The sequence below is a fragment of the Gambusia affinis genome, linkage group LG21 (genome assembly GCF_019740435.1).
Source record: "Gambusia affinis linkage group LG21, SWU_Gaff_1.0, whole genome shotgun sequence".
Taxonomy (NCBI): domain Eukaryota; kingdom Metazoa; phylum Chordata; class Actinopteri; order Cyprinodontiformes; family Poeciliidae; genus Gambusia; species Gambusia affinis.
Window position 1 is genome coordinate 9420187 of NC_057888.1, and position 7806 is coordinate 9427992.

The following is a 7806-nucleotide window of genomic DNA, read 5'->3' on the forward strand; positions in this document are numbered from 1 at the left end:
TTTCATGCTTGAGGTTTTAAGTATATTTGGAAAAGCTTTTTGTTTCTTGATGAATGACATTATCATCTGAAAACGTTCTTTTATATTTGTCATGTTAACATTGCTATTAATGGTTATGCATATGTAATGACAATTTCAACCACAACTATACCTCGCTACTCTTGTTACATTCCAATATGCAGTTAAGCAAGAGAATTGAAATTTTTTATAAGATTCTCTTAGTGATTCCATTAGCTATAATTATCTCAATAACATAAACATCTGTAGGATGGAGATTAACTTTATATTATCTCTATGGTCTATGGCACATTTCATCGTAGGTATGACTGCCAAAGAATCCTTTGTTATTGTACTGCTTATGGATCAGAGTTTAATATGCATGCAACATTTTCTTGGAGAATAAATGGGGAATAACAATGCACAAGCAATTACATGGTGGGTGGCTCCCTCCCAGCATCTGTCATTTCAGTCAGCTTGTTGAATATCCTCGTGCGTATTCCATTTCTCACCCCAAGCAGAGTCTCAGAATTTTAATTTGAATTATGTCCTGACATGGGCACTTACACTACTCAACAATAACCGAATGGAATTAATATTTGGAGAAAGTCTAAGGAATATTCAAGAGATGTAAAAAAAAAAAAAGGTTACAGAAAAACGTCTGTTGTGATCAAGTATTAATAAGTTGCTGAATGAATTTTTATGTGTATTTGGCAGTAACTCGTGTTGTTAAACGGACTTGGAATAGATATTGACGTTGTGATCAAAAGAAAATGACAGCACTAAGATGAAAAGGGAAGGAGCTGGAAAAGTGGACGAAAGGGCTGTCAGGGCGAATGAAAGCGAATTCTTATCACTTCTCAGAATTACTGTGGACACAACTGTCACTGTGTGTCCCTCTGGTTTTTGATCCATTTAATACATTGCAATAATCTGAATCAGACCAGCCAAAAAATATCCAAAGTGCACTGAAGCAATGTCAATATACAAAACTTGTAAGTAAGAATTACAATTTCAATGTATTTTCAAGCTTTAAGCGGGAACTACTTAATGGCTATTCAGTTATGGGGTGAAATCACTTACCATTTAAAGTATTTCTTTGGCAAATGTTTGACACCCAACCGATACTTACGTTAATTGTGTTTTATTATAGTAATTAATACAAAAGATCCATTATTATTGAGAGTTGGCTTTTGGGTGACTGCTGACTGACCATATAAGATGATTGGAAATATGGATGGCAAATGTGAATCTATTAATATCCAGTGCAGATTTCAGCACTTCAGCAGTTGTTGCTACATGGATAAACCTCAGTGCAATACTCATGAAACCAGCTTTGATTTGCAGGGTATGTGTGGATGGTGAAATTAATATAACCGATTTTTCTCTCTCTTGAGTTTGATATTGACGTTTCACATACAGTGCACTCTCTTGGACAGTAATCAATTACTGTAGACTAAATGTGCGTGTGCGGACTTTGGCAAGTGCAAGATTTTTAGTTGCCTGATGAAAATGTAAAGTATTAGTTTTATTAGAATGAGTGTGTTGTAAATAGTATGCAGAACCCATAGTGCTCACTATACAGTATTGAATTAAGGACTGGCCTTAACTAATCCATTGAAGCAGGATGATTGTTTTGTTTTCCAGCCATTCTATCATCGATTTAATTACGTACGTTGGACAACTAGTCGATTTCACACCCGTTTTTCCAACATGGAGCTGTTGACAAGACAGACTCACATATTCAGTCAAAATTCAAATCTATGTCTACATGGGAAAAAACATACTATATCAAATGTGCCATTTGGACAAACAAGAAAGAAAGTAAATACCATATTTTTGGCTCCTTCCACAGATTCTTCTTTGATATTTTTATCATTAAATGTTCCTTTACCGTTACCTTATGCTATTAGTGTTTAAGTAGGCTGCCACTCTTCTGTCATCTGTATTTAATTTATGATTTTTTTTTTCCTTTAATTTTTTATCTAGTGCTCATGGCACTCTGCTCTTTTCATTATTATTGGTTGTTGCCATTTCTTTGGAATCCTGGTGTGATGTCAAGTATATGTTGTAAAACTAAATTATTGTTTATTAGATTCATAGAATCATGCATTAAAAATCTCAGATTTTTAATGAAGAGCGATGTGTTGTGGTTCTGGTGAAGTGATTATTTGAAATGATTAAAAACAACAGCCTACCAATAGTTAGAAGTTGACATTCCTGAAGAAAATAATATCTCTAACAATTATTTTTTTTCCAATATACAACCACCATACAACACTAGGGTAAATCAGACACAACACATTTTTCATTAACATGACTTAGTTTTTCACAAATTATGACTCATTGCTTCATTTTTAGAGCCATGTGTGAATAAATGTCAGTAATATGACTACAAAACTATGCTTATTGATTTAAACACAATGACAACTTATTAGTTATTTTATCAACTGCTAGACAAACAATAAAATTAGTTTTAAACTTTGATGCAATATTTTGGATTAGCTTTTAACATTATGATTTATTTAACAGTGTTTAAATATTTTCTGCTTTTTACCATTACCATAAATCTAGAAATTATCATCATTATTACTATTTAACTTCTTCAGTAATATTAAAAATGTCCAATTATTGTCTTGGTGATGATGTGGTTCTGCAAAGACATCAAATCAACCCTCACAAAAATGTATGGCTTTCCAAATTGCATGTTTTTAAAAATCCTTCTGTTGCGTTTTGTTGCGATCAAAGATTTATGACTGAAGTTTAAAATACATAAATCTTTCAAAGCACTGGACAGGCTTAAGCTGCTCTGAAACCCAATAATTTAGAATGAATATTAATAGATCACATACAAAACTCAGCTATGCACATTCAGCAACTGATGTGCTGAAGTAGGCACAGTTTTTTTTTTTTTCTTTTTTCCATGGGCAGAGTACAGATTTTAATAGCAGTGATGACTATAACAACTATGATAAGGTGTGAGAATTAGTTAGGACCAATTGTACGATTGGCATCATAAGTTATTTGTGGTAACAACATGAAAGAAAGTTAAGAACAAACTTTTTAATTAGCTTTGAAAAAGAGATGCAGCGTACAAATCTGGTAATGAACGAATATATTGCAGTGCCTGCTGGTATCTTTATGAGAATCCACTCAGCAGGCTCAGAGGAGGCCTGGCACTGAGTGGCACTTCTTCTAGTGTGGAAACAGAAATGCCAAACAGCTTTAATTATGCCACAACTGTCTGCCAGCGTTATCCTAATTTTAATTGCTCCTTACCTTTTGTGTTTCAGCTTAGTCAAATTGATGTTCCCTCTTCACTGCTGCCAGTTGTGTATTCAATTTTTTGATACAAGGTTTATAAAGATATTTGTAGAAGTTAGCAAAAAGTTAAAGGAATTTTCTATGTACTCCTGTGAAAGATTCAAGGAAAGTAGCGGTCCGTAATTATTAGAAGTTGAAGCCCGTAAATAGCATTACTCATGCATTAAACTATAAGGGAACAATATCTAAAATAACACCCAATTACTGTGTTAGATAAATTGCTTTAATGAACTTTCTACTTTACTTTTCCTGAAAGACACGTCAGCTTGCCTTGAAATTTGTCTTATCTGTCTGCTTTATGGTCTTCACATGTTACATACTATGCATTAATCTTTCATGACATTTTTGTTTCAGATCTGCAAACATTAATATTGTCTGAAAGAAACATGGCAAAGGTAACAAGAAGGGAAAATACTGCTTCCACAATCAACCTTGAAGAACTGTGGACATCACTTGGTATGTTTGAGTTTGTGGAAACGGAGATAAAACGGGAGGTCAGTCACAGAGGAAATCGTTGCCGCTTGTGTTCATGTAGAAATAAGTTTTGTTATAGTCTTGTTGACTGAGTTAGGTTTACTAAAATATATATTTGTCATGCTCAGTTGAATCCGAAATGATAAACCAGCTGCATAGTCAATTCACTTCACATTCATAAGAGGAAATCTGCACGTAAAATAAGTTGAAAAGGTAATGCAGTTCAGTATTCATGTTGTTGAATATGTATGTAGCAGAGCATAACATGCCAACAGACATCAAGTACAATGTTTACATTTTATTTCTTGCACCAAAAATATTATGAGGATAATTACATTCTGTCTCATGCCGAACTGGGTTACTATAGAAAACTGTTGATGCTTATCTTCTGGAATTTGTAGAATTTAGTTTAAATTAACACTGTCTGATACCCAATTACCTCACAAGGGATGATAAGCTGTCATTGTGATTTAGTAATTCTATTATCTGATTTTATTGTGAAATATTTTTGAATTTCCCTGAGTACATTTATCATTTCACTTACTTAAACAGTATCTCCACTTTTTTCGTCATTCAGTATGAGCCATTTTAAAGGTTGGAACACTCAGGTCATCTAAAATAAAATTACACTTTAAAAAAAAGATTCAAGATTTATAAAAAAAAAAAAAAAAACTTTTTTTTTCTTTGATATTGTTCATCCTTTACTGTCAGTAATTAAGTCCTGCAGTTTAAATTGTATGTTTAACTGTGGCACAGTCTAAATAAACCAAGTATTATATGAAGTTTTGGAATTGCTCAGTTTTCTTTATAAAAATTAATTTTGCACTTCAACATGAGAGGCAAACTCAGCAGAAAAGATGGTTGGAGACATGTTTTGAAGACCCAGACTCCAGCTACATGAACTACTAAAATTTGAAGTGACAGTTTTATTTTAAGTTTAAAATTCTGTTGGAACAATTTTTTTTAATTTTTTTTTTATCATCAACATAAAACAAAATGTTGCTGATGGAACATAAAACAAACTCAGGCAAAAGTCCCTAAGGGAGTCTGAAAAATCGTTAAATATAGCAACAAAGTTGAAAAGTCATCATCAATGTTTCCTTCATCCTAAGCAAACCCACAATCCTCTCCTTCTCTCTTCTACACACTTTGTCTTCTTCTTCTTGGTTTTATTGGCAGTTAGCAAAAAACTTTTAGCAACTGCTGTGTCTCTTGGCCCCGCCCACTGTTCTGGAATTTTTTTTAACTTTGCCAGGTGGGGTTAGTTACACTAAGTGAAGTTTCCGCCTCAATCTTTCTTTTATGCCTATGCTTGGCTCCTCCCAAGATACTGGAAATTCTCTTTAATAGCTTATAAAGACAGGTTTGAAATTTAAATGAAAATAAATCAGTGATGAGTTTATTTGTGCATTGTGCTTTTTGACTCATGCACATTTTGGAAATCAAAATGTCTTGTTCTTATCCAGAACCAAAGCGGGGTGCAGAGTGCAAGTTTTCTTGATTTTATCACCTGGATGGGAACATAAAAAGAGATAGCTGATGGGCTGATTTAGTGTAATGCAGTGGAAGCACATTGTGAAATTCTCTTTTCTTAAATAAGAACATTGCGTGCTGATTTAGTTTGTGTTGAAAGCATTGCACAGAACTCCGCGTGGGACGCCTCGCAGGTGTTTGTGCAGGTGTTTTTACATTTTGTTGGAACAGTGCATTCTTGCAATCTAATCTCTCTGCCACTTCATTGCACTGCAATTGGAAACAGCATCATCTGAACATTGCTGAACTATTACTTCTGTTCATGTGGGGGAGAGAATTAACAGTTTCTAGGTCGTGTAAACTTTGTTGTTCATTTACTCTACAGGACAAATAAATCACACAAAACAGAACATCCCACTGAGGAAATGAATCTAACTTCCCATTTCAAGGCTGATTTCGAACTACAGCAATGTCATCAATGTACGAAGGAAAAGTGAGATGTTGCTGTCGACACATAAATACATTTTTGCAACAACATACCGGTACCTAAGAATCGATGTTAATATTCTAGTCTGAGGGAGATTGTGGCTTCCTAGGAGACCCATGTGGGTGGAAAAGAGCAAAGAAAAAAAAAGAACATTAGTAACAAAACAATGACTTTTAGCATATATTAAAAACCTCCTTCATTACAGGCCACATATATATATATATATATATATATATATATATATATATATATATATATATATATATATATATATATATATATATATATATATATATATATATATATATATATATATTTCATTTTATTGTTTATTTTCAAAATCCTAGTATGCATATTTCATTGCATATTTTTATTATTCTTCATTGCACTACCGACATTCTTGGAAGTGCTGCGTTAAGAAGCAGCTCCTATGATGAGCTCAGAAGAAGCGCAGTTCCACCAGGTGTTGGCTAAATGCTTCTGCCACTAGTCTGAAGGAGTTGAGTGGAGGAGTTGTGGGTGAGGATTTCTCTGTGAGCTGAAGCTCTGCTTGGATACTACAGCTCCGAGGAGGAGTTGCATGGAGAAGGCAGGACAGCGCAAATGTTTATGCACCCTGAATGGTTGCCAAGGTAGACTAAAAATCAATTCAACAAGCTCTATCTGTTTTTAAGGAGGTATATAATTATAACTTGATGTAAATCTCAAGAAGTCAATTTTGCATAATACTGCCCCCTTATAAGTTTCAGAAAAGTGTTTGCACTGCAAACAGAGCAAGGCCACATTCAGTTTAGATGTTAGAAAGGTGGATGTGTAAGAATGAAGCTTTCACACATTGAGCAGAAAGAGAGTATAAACTATGTTGCTCCATATGTTCTATGTATAATTTATGCAGGCTATTAGAACAAAAAATGATGATGCACATAAAACATTTCTTTATGACTAAGGCCTGTGAGTTGAAGCAGTGCAGGAAATTTAAGAAGGATCGGGATACATCAGAACTATTTATTGTCCACATTCACCCTGTTAAAGTTGTCCTAAAAATAATTTACATCAGTACCAGTTAGTTGTCAGCAAATAATTTGGAATTGCTTTGAATGTAGTGCAGTGTGACATTACCTCCTGTCCTTTCATTACGGATAGTCGATATGTCCAGAGCTAAAAGAGATAATAAATTAGGCCTCCAGCTCATTTTACTCTGGTTTCTACCAGAGCACAGGGACAATTTTCAAGGACTAATCGATCTCACCCAGTCCACACCTTGGTATTTGTGGGGTAGGTGACTCTAAAGAGGCCACTAAAACACTAAAAGACCTATTTCTGCTATATGCCGCTTTGTTTGTCTGTTCAGCACTGCCGTAGAAATGCAAGAGTTTTTTTAAATGCAAAATATCTTGTCTGTAATATATGTCTTGCTCTGTTATAACATCATAACTCTTCTCTTTTCAGAAATACCTAAATATACTAAGAGAATATTTGTTGGTTCTACCACTTTGCCCAGGTTTACTTGTGACAGTTGGAAATGCATAGGTGTTTTCATGAGACTGGCTTTCCCTCAGGAGACGGTGTCCTGCTGTTGTTTGTCCCAGCTCCTTGTCGGGATTTCTCTAAAAGGAACTTGGTCAATATCATGGATAACATTGGTGTTGATGGAAGTCTGTTTCAAAGCAAATGTTCTACAGATTTGCTGGAGTTCAAAATTAATGAAGGGAAATTAAATGTTATAACATCACATTAAGCTTAAATTAAACTTTTTCTGACCCTCAGAAGTTGGAATTGAAACTTGTTTAGATATTTTTGTGTGTGACATTAACAGTTTGCAGATGAAATCAGCTATTAATGACCCTCTTGCATTAAACACATCCTCCAACAATCCATCTCAGATCAAAAAAATATTGGATAAGTATAGTGTCAATGTTGCATTTGATTTTAAAGTGAAGTTTCAATGCACTATTGTACATGTTCTATAAATGGGGTCGTAATTTTGTCAAGCATGTGTCTGTATTTAAAAATGTTACATTACAGCACTGAAGAAGTAAAACAAATTTTGA

General features: G+C 34.1%; 1 long non-coding RNA gene across 2 annotated transcripts; it reads left to right on the top strand.

Moving 5' to 3' along the window:
• Positions 1 to 1264: 1264 nt before the first annotated feature.
• On the top strand, positions 1265 to 7461 carry LOC122824562. 2 transcript variants are annotated; one of them, XR_006369537.1, is made up of 3 exons: positions 1265 to 1345; positions 3676 to 3777; positions 7257 to 7461. It is a non-coding gene; the product is annotated as an uncharacterized LOC122824562 (long non-coding RNA). The 2 variants fall into 2 exon arrangements; XR_006369538.1 differs by lacking the exon at positions 7257 to 7461 and adding an exon at positions 5654 to 5746 and having other exon boundaries at positions 3676 to 3815.
• The last annotated feature ends 345 nt before the right edge of the window (positions 7462 to 7806 follow it).